Raw genomic sequence first — 17,235 nt, forward strand, 5'->3', positions numbered from 1 at the left:
GTGTCCTCAGTTCAGCCTAATAACACTGAAATGGAGCAGTCAGTGGGCAGCTCTCCTTGCTGAAGTTCAGGGTCTTCTTCCAGGTCCAGTGGATGAGGCAGAGTCATCCTTCCACAGTTGTAGGGTGAAGTCCCAATTTCCCTGTGGCCATCATAACAGAGTTACTTTAAGGTGCTCTACGTGCTTGCACTGTGGCTAGTGCCACCTCCAAGACCAGCCTTAGACCATGTCCCCACATCCAATCTTCATGGCATGAGATTTCCTTCCTATGCCTCTACAGATGTGAAAGGCTTTCTTCACTTAAAACATCTGTGTCATTACATCTATAAAATCTTTCAAAATAATTTTTCCAGAAATCCTTTTTGAATTCCTGGGGTGAATTTTTATATTGGGACTAGGTTCTTTGGGAGAACCACTTAGAATCCTGACTATCTACTGCCTTTGGTTATCACCATAATGACTGGATCCCTATTGGATGTTTGGAGTTTGGTATTTTTGGAGGATTCCATTCTTCTATGGTCAGTTGATTCCAGATATGGAGAGGATAAAGGGCTAACCCACAGTTAGTATGAAGGTGACAATGCCTTCCCCAGTCTTCCTGTGTGTCAGCTGCACCAGGCACTAAGTACTCAGCAACACATGGCCTGCTTCTCTCCTGGACCCACCGGCGCTCCCTGCCCTCATCAGAGGCCTCATGCTCCCTGGCAGAGTTCCATGTCCTCCCCGCCTCAGACCCTGTCTGCCTCCAAACACTGACTCTGTGACTTCCTTCCACAGAACCAGCCTGTCCCTCTCCAAGCCTTGAGCAAGGCTGCTGTGCAGCCTGGGAACATGGGGACAAGCCATGCTGTGTCCTTCCAGGCTGTCCTCCCAGGCATCAATCTTGGTGAATTTTCCTATGAATTTCCACCTGAGACCTGCAGACTCACATCCCTTTGGTGTTATTTCAGTCCCCTGTGGATTCATCCTGATGCCATATGCTGATGTCTTCATGGAAACCAGACACCTACTCTTCTTGTATACAGCCCAGTGGCTTCTTCTGGTTCCCAGATTTCTTCCCAGCTGGAGGAGGCACGGCATGATTAATGCAACACCCACCCAGAGATGCTTAGAATCTTGACACTGCAACTTAAGAATTGTGTGTGACATTGGGTTAGTTACTTCATTTTGCTCAAGCCTCAGTTCCTCATCTGAAACATGGGAGTAATAACATCTCTCTTATAAAGTTGTCTGAGGAGTAACCTGGGTACATTCTATGATCTTAGTTATGACTTATTGTTTTGGTTAGATCTAATATTGTGGAAGCAAATGTGAAGACAGGCGATTGATGGTCAATAGGTTCTTCATATTTTTATCTTTCACAAAATAATCTGAAATATCTTGAAATAAAACCAAGACCTGAGCTTGGTAGAGCCAGCCTATGATCCCAGGAACTCAGGTGCTGAGACAGCAGGACTGCAATTTAGCGGCCATCATGGGAAACTTAGAACTTTTCAAAATAAACATAAATAAATACATTTGTAAGTAAGAAAAGAGAGGGAAGGAATCTGAGTAGTAGAGTGCCCTGGTGTTCATTCTTTAGTATTAAATCAAAAACCACGACCACAAATTAAAACAACCACAAAACTAAACAACCACACAACTGCCTCAGAAATATGAAGCCTCCACCTTGCACAGGTAAACACTTTGAAGGGCTCTTAGTAACTTAGAAGCTCACTGTCCTCATCCTGGGTTCTTATGCGGTTTTCCATCCTTGGCCTGTGGCTTTGGAACCTCATGGGAGTATGTACACACTACCTCTGCCTGGGTCTCAGCCCACCGAGCCAGAGAGGGTTGTCTGATAAGGGTGGGTGTAGCTAGATGATGATATGATGATGACTACTTGAGGATTACTTTTCAACCCCAGAGTCTGGGACAGGACATGCAGAGCTCACCAACATCCCCCTTCTGGGGCTGAGGTCAGTGTGAGTCTTGCCTAGCTTCAGGGAGACTCGGGGTTGAGCCTTCTCCCTAGGCCTCCTTTCCCCCTGCCAGCATGTGGGGTACTCTCCCCTCTCATGACCAGGCCTCCTGCAGAGACTGGGCTACCTCCCCTCCCTCTGTTCCCTGATGTTCTAGCCCAGCTCAGGGCCCTGGATCTGATTCCTGAGGAGTCCAGGTGAACGGCTTTCGAACTCAGACTCTCCCATGGGCTCTGGAGCCCTGCATCATCCTTGTGGAGGGTCCTGTTTCCAGGCCAGTGTCCTTCTCAGTGAAGGTGGGGTCTCTGGTGTATGAAAGTCACCAGTGTCCTCACCATTCATGGGACATGCTCCAGACTAGGCTTAAGCCTGGGAGGTGTTGGCCTTGGGGCCAAGTGTAAGGACCTCCCCAATGTGGGTATTTTCATACATTTTATTTTAATGCAATATTTTTAAAAGGTTAAAATTTATGCAAAAATACTTCAATATGAAAAAAGTAAGAAATTTTAAAAAACTAATGGATCTATCTTGTGAATGAAGACTAATAACTAAGTTACTGATTTGTTATGTGGTGATCTGTATTTGGAAATTACTTTGGTCTGTGAATTGTCCTGTTTCTGTCACCAGGTGGAGTTGACCAAGATTGCAGTGTGTGGTGAAGGGACATGGGATTGGATCCAACCAGAGTAGTTAAAAACCATCTTATCAGCAGACAGAAAGCTGTGCAGTACACAGAGAAACCTGTGTTTGGCATTATGTGACCTTGGCTGTCAGGAGTGTGTCCCCATGAGGGCAGAGCCCTAGGAATCCAGTTGCAGGGACCAAGAACACATCTTGCACACACATGTCCTGTGGGAGCCTGTTTCCTTTATGTAGGATGAAGACAAAGGGCAGGCAGCATCTGGCTCCTCATAGCTGAATACCCTGAGATACAAAAGCAGTTCCTCAGCTTGGCTCTGATCACAGGAGGGCCCCCTGAAGAGGAAGACTGCTGAGCCACCTTCCTGGAAGCACACAGGATCAGAGAGTGGCCAGTAGAGAGCAGCACTGAGTCCCCTGTTTCCAGGTCACCTTCTGATCCTCCAAGGGTACAGGGAGATCAGAAGAGTGTTTGCACCATGTGTGTATCACGCTCAGGAGCTGTAGAGAGCAGGGGACACTGGGTCATTGCTCCATATAGAGAAATGGACCCTGGAATCTGTTGCAGACTCTAACCTTGCTGCTAAAATGCCCAAAGATATCATTTTCTTTATTGATCTTCTCAAATTCAGGTGGGTCAAGTTTGAGCACACCAACTGGTGTCAGAGTGGGCTTCATGGAACCATGTAACCTCAGAATCATTGCTCCGGAGTGTCCTCTTACCTGAATGTCTCAGGTGAGAAATACCATGTTTAAGTTCACACACATGCAGGATAAAAGGCACAGGTTGTTTTATTCACTATGAGAACCCCCCCCCCCCAACACACACACAATTCCAAAGTAATCTTCCCACTGCTCCAATAGGAAACAGCAGAGTGGGGGGCGGAGGTTGATTAATCTTCCCATTGAGCTCAGATGAAGACAGGAGAAGCTCAGTCCTAAAGTATCCAAAGAAACAAATTCAGAGTATTTGTAACCATTTATATGGCGCTCTTTATCCTGCTGTGTCTGGACTCTGGCCTGGACAAAGAGGATGGGCACAACATTAGGAGCTGCAAATAAACTCACCATAACCTCAGGCCTGAAGATGCTGATCTATATATCAAGTACAAATTTAATTTCACATTTTTACCTATTAAGGCAGCCTCATTGTAGGAAATGAACAAGACCCTGTGGTCTCTCGCTGCTGTCATTCAAGTTTTCTTTTGTGCATTCAGAGCACTCAGGGAGTGCCCATGTCACAGCAGGTAACACAGAATCTTGCTCAGGCTTGCTCCAGGGCCAGGCAAGGACAGCTACAGGTAGTGTCACAGGGACCCAGGCTGAAGAGGCTTCATCCCCTTGTGTTTGCACCATGTGGATCCCATGGTCTCTAGCTGCTGTGGAATAGGAGCCCTGGAAAGGGAGTGACTTATTGAAGGTTATTTTTATCTTTTACAGAAAAGTCTTTTCTTAAAAAGAAACAACATCACTGTTTCCCAGGTCAGACAGTAGAAGAGATAGTGAAGAACAACTCTGTATTTTGCCAGAAAAACTATAAGTTGCTAATAACATCATGTAAGGTAGGTCCTTCAGTGTGCATGCTCACCCCGTGAAGCACTGCTGCTCTTTACAGCCAACAGAAATTTGAGTCTTGCCAATCCTTTTAGAATTTCTTACTATTTCTCTGCATGCACTGTGTGTTTCTGTGTGAGATATTGCATCAAGAAGTTTCAACCATGACCATTTCATTGTCACTCTTCTTTTGTGAGAGAGGAATCATGAGGGGCTTTCCAGGTTGTTTTGGCTCAAGGTTTGTCCCCAGGTGTTGTGGGGTGTTAGCCACATGGGCACCCTAGAAGGACTACTCTGGTGGGTCTCAGGGGCCTTCCCTATGTTGGCCAGCTGAGGCTGCCATAGCAAGGGCCTGGGGTTCTCACTGTGGCCCTGTCCTGGGCTGACAGGGGGTTCTCACCAGGGGTCCTCTGGCTTCCTCTGGAGCAGTTCTCCTCCCAGAGTGGTCATCAGGCAGAATTCTCAGTGACCTGGCCTCTGGAGTCACTCACTGCCATTTCCTGGTCCTAGATTTGTAACAGCCCAGCTCTGTCCTGTGTGGAGTGGGGAGAGTGTTAAACAGCTAGAGTTGACTCAGGAGGCAGCCTGAGTTGACTCACTGGGGCCTCCTGCCTGGAGGATCCTCCCAGCTTTCTTTCAGCAGGATTCTGTAGGAAACATTGTCAACTGTGCTGTCCTCAGGCATTTGACTGTGGTGTGTTACACATCCCAGGGTGCCTCTTTATAATTTTGAAGACAGGTTCCATTAGCTATCACAGACATTCAAATAAGAAAGGAAAGTTTTAAAAACTCATTCCTGTTTTTCATCTTTGTACAAGTGAGACCTTCATCTACGGGCACCCACCTTTGCCTGGACATGTCATGTGGGCATTTCCTGTCCTGTGCAAAGACTCAGGATGTGTTCTCCAGATTCTGTGTGAAAAGGTTTCTCCATTTCCCTCAATCTAAAAATCTCAATTATATAGCTACAGAAACTTGGGTTGAATGTTATTTTTTATTATTTGAAGATGTTGTTTCTGTTCCTTTTCTTCCACTCCCTCCCTCCCTCCCTCCCTCCCTCCCCTCCTGGCCCTCCTTCTGCCTCTCCTCTCTTCTTCATATGATGTGGTATTTTGCAGCAGTTTTTATTATTTTACCAGCATTATTAGTCTCTATTAGCTTATTTTTTTTTGAGTAATGAATCCATTCCAAGTTTTATTTGAGGTAAAATAGAAGCTCTTCATTAATTCATCTGCCTGTTTTCAGATTTAGTCTCTGCTCAGAACCGACCATGCAGGCAATGTGCTTCTCTATCTGCTGAGGGCTTTGTATGGTCCCTGCATCAGCCCAACTGCCACATTTTATTAAAAAAGTCATTGCCATGAGACCTGATCTGACTCAGGCATTCAGGGGAAACAAGATAATGTCCTAGACACCATTGTTCATGTTTCTGTGGCTCTGGGACTTCAATGTCTTCATAATCGTAGAGTTGGAACAGCCATTAAAACATGTGCTGGGAAATTATGGTGAATTCCAATATGGGCCTAATTATGAGCTCATCACACATCTCTGGAGAATGGATGTTAAATGATATTTCAAAGTATATATTATGAAATGTGCACATGTGTGTGAGTGTGTGTGCATGTGTGTGTGTGTGTGTGTGTGTGTGTGTGTGTGTGTGAGAGAGAGAGAGAGAGAGAGAGAGAGAGAGAGAGAGAGAGAGAGAGTATATCAGGGTTCACTCCAGATTTTCTTGATTGAAGGTGCCTTTGGGGACAAGGTGATGACCCAGTCTCCAGGCTCCCTGTTTCTGCAGGAGACATGGTCATCATCAGCTGGAAATCCAGCCAGAGTCTTTTATCCAAATACAAGGACTGCATAGCCAGGCATCAGCAGAAGCCAGGACAGGTACCCAGGCTCCTCTCCTGGGCACCCACACGGACATTTTGAATCCTATGCAGGTTCAGGGGCAGTGGGTCAGGAGCAGATTTCACTCTCCCTATCAGTGGCCCCAGACTTTGGACATGGCAGATTGTTCTTGTAGCAGCACCACGGTACTCCTCCCAAGAGCCTCATCCTCAAGACACAAGCCTCCACCAGGCTGAGGGTCAGGGAGCCATTACTCAGCTGCTTCCTCCTCACAGGGCTCTGGGTTTTCCTGCTTCCTCTTCCCTCACAGGCCATATATTAAGATTGAGTTCTTGAAGGATTTTCAAGACCCAGGAAAAAATCAAGTACCAAACCTTTATTGGCCATGTAACTGCTTGTTCATCTCATGGGATTCACCAAGCACAAGGCTTGGCAGGTCTCCTGGGGACAGTACAAGAGTTTTCAAGTGACAGGAATCTGCATGTTTCCATACACAGATCATGTGACTGAGCCAACATTAGTCTTCACCTCAAAGGAGAATCTGGTGACTTCCACACTCTGATGAATAGTACTTCCCTGTGCCTTGTCTAATATAGAAGATACCCATTTTTATTCCTTGTCCTCATGGACTCCTTCATGACATGCAATCTCCTTCCACCTGGGACCCTCCAGTATGAGACTCTTCACCCAGCAGTTCAACTCCCCTCATTTATAGTCTCTCTATCTCTCCCACCCCTCTCTGTTTCTTTCTCTCTCACTATAACTCTCTCTATTATTACCTACCCTTCTATTTTAATCCTTGGTCTGACCCTTTCTTCTGAGGAGCCTTTCTGGTGAAGTCCTCTGTAAGTGATCCCCTGCTCTCCCTCCTCTTGTGGTCCTCTGCTCTAATGTCTGTCAGCTGTTCTCATAATTTCCTTTTCAGTTTCATAGTTTATTACATATTGCATAAAATAAATTTCTGCACAAAACATAAATTTTCACTTCAGTTGAAGACCCCTATTCTTTACCAGAATCCTGCCCAGGACCTAGGTCCTGCTCCTCCTGCAGTGTCCATGCTCATCCTGTCTGCTCATTCAGAAGGTCCCTGGACACCTCTGTGTTGTCCTCCACATGCCAGGCCAGGCTGCTCCAGCTGACAGGGCCACTCATGGGTGTGGCCTGTGCTGTGGCCCAGGCAGTCATGGTCCACAGCCCTCAGCTGCACCCTGTTCTCTGAGTTCCCAGCACCTTCCACTTACAGGGCAGAGAATCTGTTGAGCTTCTGCCCAGACCAGAGCTCATGTGGGAGCTGGGCCACCCAGCAGGGAGATATTTGTTCGGGGCTGCACCACTGTGAGAGAAGTCTGTAGATATTGCACACAATAATATATTCCAGCATGGTCAGGCTCCATCCTGCTGATTCTCAGTGTGAAATCTGTCCCTGACCCACTGCCACTGAACCTGTCTGGGATCTCAGTGAACCAGTTGGAATCCCCATATATTTGGCCCTGTGGAGCCTGGACTTGCTTGTGCACAACCCAGTGCAAATACATGATTCCATCACTGTGTAGGAGGCTCTGAATGGTCCTGCAGGAGAGGGAGACTGACTGTTCAGGGTTGACGGGCTCAGATAGAAGAGTCTGGGTCATCACAATATCCCCACTGGTTCCTGTAAAAATTTCAGAGTCATGTAAGGTTATGTAGAAAGTTTAAGAAAATTTTTGCACTTTTTCTTTTTTGTATATTCCAGACTAAATTAATTTTGTTTTTGATTTATACACTAAAACTATTCATATACATAAAGAACTGCCAACTGGCTGGCTCCCTCTGAACTAAGGAGGGAGGGTGGCAAGTGCCATCTGACAAGGATCCATCATTGGATTTTCTTCCAGCCACCGCAGGCAGTTGAGCCAGCTGTAGAGCTTCTGTGTTTGCTGTTACCTGGAGAAACAGGGGAGTGTCAGGGAAAGTGTTAGATGGCAGCTTTTCCTGGCCAAGTGAATGCAATAAGGGCACAAAGGTCAAAAGAAGATGGTGGGGAAGGAACCTGTGTGTCAGCTGGAGATCCAGCAGCCCTGTTAAGGCAAGAGGAGAAGGGACATGTCCACCTGAGACAGTGGGTGTGAAATTCCTGGGAGCAAGGTCTGCAAAGTTGTGGACATTCTCTCTTGGTCATCTTTATATGTGTGGCTGTTGAGAGCCACAGCCGAAGGGGCCCCAGCAAACTTTCAGACTGCCAGCTGATGAGCTGAAGGGGCCCCAGCAAACTTTCAGACTGCCAGCTGATGATTGGCTCACAGCGGCCCCAGCAACATCTAGCTGATTGGCTCCTCTGCGGTGATGCTCATTGGGCTGTTTCCCTGCCCTTTCAGTCCACGGAGCTGCTCATTGGGGGACTTTTTTGGCTCCGCCCATGCAACCCAGCCAATCGGCCTCAAGAGCAGGAGGATTGTGGGAGGAAGAGGTTGTTGGGGTGTGTGGCTTGTGGGAAGCCGGTGGTGGCAGTTGGGCTCTGAGGGTTTTTTCCTGAGGAGCTGTTTTGTTTATCGTGTGTGGTTCTAAAAATAAAGTTAGTTTCTTTTGACAAGTGGCTCCTGAATTGTGCCCAGCCAGACTGCGGCATTTGGTGGCTCGCACGGGGAGCGACTGAGGGTAAGTAAACCGCTCGCCCCTGAGGGCAGGGTGAGAAGATGGGGAGCCATTTTAAGATTCCTCTTTTGTTTTGCTTCATTTTTGTTTTAAGTTGCCTGTCCCTGGAGATGAGTGAGATGGAAGAAAAACCACTCACTTCTGAGGAAAAACTATTTACGTCTGAGGAACAGATAGGGAGAAAGGACGGATGCACATGTAAGGAGGATAGAAAGGCTATAATGAATTTTTGTTGTTCCATTTTTATTTCATTCTGTCTAGGTTTTGTTTGGTGTTATCTTGTTGGGTTGTATTATAGTAGAAATACGGGATCAGAAACTAGTAAAAAACAAACTGAAAGAGTGTTAAGTAAAGTGTTAGAGGAAGAAGGCATCTCAGTAAAATCAAGAACAGTCAGGGCATACGTTGATACAATGCAAAAATGTATCCCATGGCTTTTTAAGGAGGAGTTGTTAAATACATCACAATGGAACCATCATGGTGAAGATTTAAAAAGAATAGAAAAGAACAGCCCAGGAACTCTGCCAGCTGGCACATTGGCATTGTGGGCATTGGTATCTGGTTTTCTTAGTCCAAAGCCTTCAATTCAGACAAAGGTAGAGGAAGGAGAAGACATATTGATTCAAGTAAAGGAGGAGGTCTCTCAAGTTAGTCAGAAAGAGGAAAAGATTCAAGTAAAAGAAAAGGTCTTTCGAGCTAATCAGACAGAGAAAGAAAGTTTAGAGCAGAAGAAGCCATCAGGGGGAAAGTTACAAAAGGAGACTGCTACTAAAACCTTTCTATCACCAGAGGGCTTAAGTGTCCAACCAACAGCACCACCTCTACAGGAGACTGCTACTAACACCTTTCTATCACCAGAGGATGTAAGTGTCCAACTGACAAGGCCACTTCCATATGCTGAGAGGCCCCCAACCCCCGAAGTGGATAGTTCAGATCCTGAGACAGGATCTCAAGTACTAACATGCCCTGTATTTGAGGTAGGAGGGCAGCGAACTTACCATACTTTAAATTTCAAAACAGTGAAGCAGCTAAAAGAGGCTGTAACAACCTATGGTCCTCAAGCACCCTTCACTCTAAGCTTGGTCGAATCCATTACCAACTTGAACATGACACCAGAAGATTGGGCTAATATGTGTAAAGCTGTGCTAAATGGAGGACAATACCTGTTATGGAAGGTTGCCAATGAGGAATTTTGCAAGGAGACGGCTAGGCGAAATGCAGCAGCTGGTTATCCTCAGAGAAATCTAGATATGTTGTTAGGAAAGGGACCTTATGAGGATCAGCAGCAACAAATTGCATATGATCCTGGTGTATATTTACAAATTGCTGTAGATGCAGTTAAGGCATGGAAGACTTTACAAGGACATGGAGGTTTACAAGGTCAATTATCTAAGATAATACAAGGAACTAATGAATCTTATGCTGAATTTGTAGGTAGGCTTATTCAAACAGCTACCAGAGTTTTTGGGAATACAGAACAAGCAATGCCATTAATAAAACAACTGGCTTATGACCAAGCGAATCGTTGGTGCAGAGATATCATTAGACCATGGAAACATGAAGATTTAAACACATATATTAAATTATGTAGAGACATTAATGAACAAGAGCAAGTCATGGCAGCTGCAGTAAAACAGGCTTTAGATGCCAGAGACATTAATGAACAAGGGAAAATTGTGGCAGCTGCAGTAAAACAGGCTTTAGATGCCAGAGACATTAATGAACAAGGGCAAATTGTGGCAGCTGCAGTAAAACAGGCTTTAGATTCCAGGCCGAGAACATGCTACAATTGTGAACAAACAGGACATTTTAAAAGGAATTGCCCCATAGGAGGAGGGTTTAACAAAACTAGGTATCAAAGGAGTAGAATACCGGGTATTTGCCCACGATGCCGTAGAGGGAGACATTGGGCTAATGAATGCCGTTCTCAAACCACCATAGAGGGTACTCCATTATCAAAAAACGAACAAGGACCAAGTGTTTATCCACGATATCGTGGAGAAAGGCATTGGGCTCCATTGCCAAAAAATGGACAGGGGGGCCCAATGCTCTGGGGCCCAAAACCACAAATATACGGAGCACTGGAGGAACCCAGCAACCCCATCAGGGTAGTGCCCAGGACACATTGTCCATCAGATCCCTCATCAGACAAACCAGAGGGAGCGCAGGGTTGGACATCTGCGCCTCCGCCAGATCAGTACTAACTCCAGAGATGGGAGTTCAAATCATTCCCACAGGGGTGAAAGGACCTCTCCCCAAAGGAACAGTAGGCTTATTATTGGGACGCAGCTCTTCTACTCTAAAAGGACTTATGATAAGTCCTGGGGTAATTGATCCCGATTATGAAGGTGAAATAAAAATTATAGCCAGTTCTCCAAATGGTATATCAGTAATTTCACCAGGAGATAGAATAGCAAAGTTACTAATAATACCAAGCCTACATGATAAATTTTCCAGTCGTGCTATAGAAAGAGGTTCCAAGGGATTAGGCTCCACAGGTGTAGATTGGGCTATGCTGTCTTTAAATTTAGATTCTCGCCCCATGCTGAAACTAAATATTCAAGGACATGAATTTAATGGGCTACTAGATACAGGTGCAGAACTTAGCATCATCTCTCATCAAGAATGGCCAAAACATTGGCCATTACAACAAGCCACTCAAACGCTTTGAGGCCTAGGAGTGGCGACTAATCCCCATAGAAGTGCAATGGTATTAGATTGGAAGGATCCTGAAGGATGTGAAGGAACTATACAGCCATATGTATTGGATCATCTTCCTATAAATTTATGGGGACGAGATGTCCTAGATCAATTAGGTTTGACATTAACAAATAACATCAACCAAAATGCACCCACTATTATGACTAGACAAGGTTTTAGGAAAGGAAAAAGATTAGGAAAACAAGAACAAGGTATAGCAGCACCAATACAAATAGATCAAGGAACAGACAGACATGGGTTGGATTTTCAGAAAGGGCCACTGAGACAATAAAAATTACTTGGAAATCAGAAAGACCAGTATGGGTTCCTCAGTGGCCCCTGACTAAACAAAAGATACTAGCAGCCCATGATCTGGTCAAACCCACAATTAGCAGAAGGACATATACAACCTTCTGTATCTCCCCATAATACTCCCATTTTTGTCATCAAAAAGAAATCTGGTAAATGGAGATTATTGCAAGATTTAAGAGCCATTAATAATGAGATGGTTATTATGGGACCTGCTCAATCGGGAATTCCTCAATTGTCTGCTTTGCCAAAAACTTGGTATGGTTTAGTTATAGATATTAAAGATTGTTTTTTTTTTCAATTCCAATTCTTCCTGAGGATAGTCCACGTTTTGCATTTACTATCCCTGCACTGAATCATGAAGGTCCTGATCAGAGATATGAATGGAAAGTACTCCCTCAAGGGATGGCTAACAGCCCAACTATGTGTCAAATTTATGTTAACGAAGCAATCCAGCCACTTAGAAATCAAAATCCTGAACTACAAATATTTCACTATATGAATGATGTATTATTAGCACACAAAGCTAAAAACACATGGCTAGAATGTTATGCCACACTTACAAACTTATTAAAAAATTATAATCTAAAGATAGCAATAGATAAAGTACAATTAAATTTTCCAATTAATTATTTAGGAGTTCTATTATCCTCAACCATGGTCCGTCCACCAAAAATTCAAATACGAGTAGATCAACTCAAATCACTTAATAACTTTCAAAAGTTATTAGGAGACATAAATTGGATAAGGCCTTATCTAGGTATACCAACAGGAGAGTTGGGACCTTTATTTGATATTCTAAAAGGTCCATCAGATCCAAATTCACCCCGAATGTTAACGCCTGAAGCAAGAAAGGCATTAAAAATCATTGAAACATATATGGAAAATATGCATTTGGATAGAATTGATATAAGTTTGCCTTTATTATTTATTGTACTACCAACAAAAAATATTCCTACAGGAGTATTTTGGCAAGAAGGCCCATTATTATGGATACATTTATCTTATTCTCCTAACACTATTCTTACTAGGTATCCTGAGGCTGTAGGACAATTAATACTCAAAGGAATAAAAGCAGCAAAGGGAGTGTTTGGAATTTCTCCCAATAAAATTATTACTCCATATACTATGAATCAAATTGATGAGTTAGCTAATGAGTTAAATACTTGGGCAATAATCATGTGCAAATCTAATGTTTCATTTGATAACCACTTACCATCTAATCCTTTATTGTCTTTTTGGTCATCACATCCTGTAATTTTTCCAAAAATGACAAGAAAAACACCTATCGGGAATGCTCCAAATATATTCACTGATGGATCAAATAATGGTACAGCAGCAATAGTTACACCTGATCAAACTTTTACATTTTTAGTACCCAAACAATCAGCTCAAAAGGTAGAGCTTAAGGCAGTATTACAGGCTTTTGTGATGTTTAAAAATTCTGTATTTAATTTATTTTCTGATAGTCAGTATATAGTTAATGCTATAGTATCCCTTGAAGATGCTGGTAGGATTTCCCCTTCCTCTACTATTTTCTTTTTGCTTTCCACTATACAAAGTCTAATCTGGGACAGAAAAGATCCATTCTTTATAGGACATATCAGGGCACATACAGGATTGCCTGGAGCCCTTAGTTTGGGCAATGATTTAGCAGATAAAACTACACATGACATACATATTTTCTCTACACTAGAAGAAGCTATAAATTTTCATACAAAGTTCCATGTCAATGCTAATACTTTACAAAAGCGTTTTAAAATAACTAAGGAACAAGCTAGACAAATAATAAAACAATGTCAAAATTGTGTGACCTTTTTACCACAAGTTAATCTTGGAGTCAATCCTAAAGGATTGATACCTAACCATATTTGGCAGATGGACGTCACACACTTGCCAGAATTTGGAAAATTAAAATATTTGCATGTTACAGTTGATACTTCTTCTGGATTTTTGATGGGCTCCCTTCATGCTGGAGAAAAAACTAAAGATGTTATAGCTCATTGCTTACAAAATTTTGCCACTGTGGGCATTCCAAAACAGTTAAAAACAGATAATGCCCCTGGTTATACTTCTACCTCTTTTAAACAATTTTGCTCATCATTTGGCATTATTCATATAACAGAAATCCCATACAATCCACAGGGACAAGGCATAGTTGAAAGAGCTCATCAAACTATTAAAATGTACTTATTAAAGCAAAAAGAAGGAATTGGGAAGGGGTATATATTCCCCAAAGATAAACTTAAAATAACCCTTTTTTACTCTAAACTTTTTAAATTTGGATTCATCAGGGCTTAGTGCTGCGGAAAGGCATATGTGTCCAAAAAATGTATATAAGCCCAAGGTACTTTGGAAGGATATTCTAACAGGACAATGGAAAGGTCCTGACCCAGTAATTGTCTGGAGTCGGGGGTCTGTTTGTGTGTTTCCACAGGGAGAACAGCAGCCGATTTGGTTTCCAGAGAGATTAACTAAGGTCCTGACCCAGTGATTGCCTGGAATTGGGGGTCTGTTTATGTGTTTCCACAGGGAGAACAGCAGCTGATTTGGATTCCAGACAGATTAACTAAAGCGATTTCTACAGACCAAAAAGAAGATGTGATATTCAGAACTCCAGTTTGCTTATTCTTCCATCTGCGACAGAACCAGAATTCTTTTTTCAATATCTATTTTATTATTGCCCTTTCCCATATTTTTTTTTTTGAGCTCATACAGACCTAGGTTAATGTTTTGCTGATCAGTTCTATTTTTTGACTATAGAGTTTTTAAACATTGCAATGGAGATTTCACCTGTAAAAAGTTATAAGGCCTTTACTATTATGTTATATGTCGTATGTATTATGTGTGCACACTTGTGTTTTGTGTTTGAATGTACGTATTCCATATGTCATATATGATGAGCGCTCATGAAAAAATGGATCCAAATAATTTTTTTATTCATGTGATTTAAATGGTTTAATTTAAATTGGGTAAACAGCTGTTGAAGATTGTTTTAAAATGTGAACAAAAAAGGAGGTTAACAGATCTGTTTGTTTACTTTCACCTTTCCTTTTCATTATATTTAATAATTCTCTTAAAGATCATGTAAATTGTTAAGAAAATTGTTTTCTTTTAGTGCCTTCTAGAACGTTACATAATTTTTTCTTTAGCCATTATTGCCAAAATTCCTATCTTCATCCCTGTGCCAGTGAAGACAATGTAAATTGTTAAGAAAATTGTTTTCTTTTAGTGCCTTCTGGAATGTTACATAATTTTTTCTTTAGCATTATTGCCAGAATTCCTATCTTCAATGAAGACAATGCAAATTGTTAAGAAAATTGTTTTCTTTTAGTGCCTTCTGGAATGTTATATAATGTTATATAATTTTTCTTTAGCCATTATTGCCAGAATTCCTATCTTCATCCCAGTGCATGAAGACAAAGATAAAACCAATCTACAGCTTCTGCAATAGCCATCACTGAACTGCTTGCAGAACTTGCCTGGACTATGTATCACTTATATGCATTGTGAACTCACTTGTATGCATTGTGAACTATCTGTTGGTGCAGCAACTTCTGGTAGTGTTGGGGTATTTATGCTGATGGTGTCATCGGTGGTACAATTTTTCCAAAAGGAGCCGTCAGCTGGCTTGGTGTATCTTCCTCCCTTCTGTTTGTCATGATCGTTCAGCTAAAATTTGGGGGCCAACAGAGGTGAGGCAAAGAACCTCACCCCACCGCTGGTACGAAGACCTCTACACAGGTGTGGCTGTAAACTGGACTGGTAGTCAATGACGGGTAAGATCCAATTACTATGGTACCAACCTAAGACAGGAGGCTGACGGCTTGAGGTCAGCTCATCTGATAACGGGTAAGGACCATATGTACTATTGGACAACCTAAGGCAGGCACAGTCCCTAAGCCACATGCTTGTTGTTTAAACAGAGAGGGGGAGATGTTGAGAGCCACAGCCGAAGGGGCCCCAGCAAACTTTCAGACTGCCAGCTGATGAGCTGAAGGGGCCCCAGAAAACTTTCAGACTGCCAGCTGATGATTGGCTCACAGCGGCCCCAGCAACATCTAGCTGATTGGCTCCTCTGCGGTGATGCTCATTGGGCTGTTTCCCTGCCCTTTCAGACCACAGAGCTGCTCATTGGGGGACATTTTTGGCTCCGCCCATGTGACCCAGCCAATCGGCCTCAAGAGCAGGAGGATTGTGGGAGGAAGAGGCTGTTGGGGTGTGTGGCTTGTAGGAAGCCGGTGGTGACAGTTGGGCTCTGAGGGTTTTTTCCTGAGGAGCTGTTTTGTTTATCGTGTGTGGTTCTAAAAATAAAGTTAGTTTCTTTTGACAAGTGGCTCCTGAATTGTGCCCAGCCAGACTGCAGCATGTGACACTCAGAATCTTTCCATCACTTCCTCAGGGAAGAACCCCTTGAGGCCACTGGAAAGAATGGACAAGGGGGAGTATTCTAGGTTAGTTCTTTCTCACTGATGAGAGAGTATATATTTGCCCTGCAGCTATTTTCTTTCAGAGTCACTGGGCAGCAGGTGTCACAAGTCCTGGATTGAACAGGAGATTTCCTTAAAAGAGGACTGAGTCCAGGTTCTCCTCGTGTCAGGGTGATTGCATGAGCACTGATGATCTCCTGGGCCTTGCTCCAGTGGGTCACTGGTTAGAGGGTTCTGGGCCCACTGCACTGGGACATGAATTTCTGACTCCTCCTTCCCTGGCTAGGACAGAGTGAGCCTGTGTTGTTTTGGCCAACAAGGCTATATAAAGTATGTTCACACCAATTTGTGTCTTTATACATGCATATTGGATAATGATGTCCATCATATTCCACCGTCCTTGCTAATCCCCTGCCCGCTCCCTTCTTCTCCCACCCCTCTGTCCTATCTAGAGTTTATCTATTCCTCCCATGCTACCCCTCCTTACCCCACTATGAGTCAGTCTCTCTATATCAGAAAAAACATTCAACATTTGTTTTTTCGGGGGGATTGGCTAGCTTCACTTAGCATTATCTTCTCCAACTCCATCCATTTACCTGCAAATACCATAATTTTATTTTCTTTTATTGCATAGTAATATTCCATTGTGTATATATATATTCCACATTTTTTATCCATTCATCTACTGAAGGGAATCTAGCCTGATTCTACAGTTTAGCTACAGTGAATTGTGCTGCTGTAAACATTGATGTGGCTGCATCCCTGTAGAATGCTCTTTTTAAGTCCTCTAGGAATAGACCTTGGAGAAGGATAACTGGAGAAGGATAACTGGATTAAATGGTGCTTCCATGCTCAGATTTCCAAGGAATTTCCATACTGCTTTCCATATTAGCTGCACCAATTTGCAGTTCCACCAGCAGTGTATGAGTGTACCTTCCCCCCACATCCTCATCAACACTTATTGTTTTTTGCCTTCATAATAGCTGCCATTCTCACTAGAGTGAGATGATATCTTAGAGTAGTTTTGATTTGCATTTCTCTAATAGTTACAGATGATGAACATTTTTTATATGTTTCTTGATTGATTGTATATCCTGTCTGAAAAGTGTCTGTTCAGGTCCTTGGCCCATTTATTGATTGGATTCTTTGGGGTTTTTTTTTGA

This window comes from Callospermophilus lateralis, chromosome 14 (assembly GCF_048772815.1).
Source record: "Callospermophilus lateralis isolate mCalLat2 chromosome 14, mCalLat2.hap1, whole genome shotgun sequence".
Lineage (NCBI taxonomy): Eukaryota > Metazoa > Chordata > Mammalia > Rodentia > Sciuridae > Callospermophilus > Callospermophilus lateralis.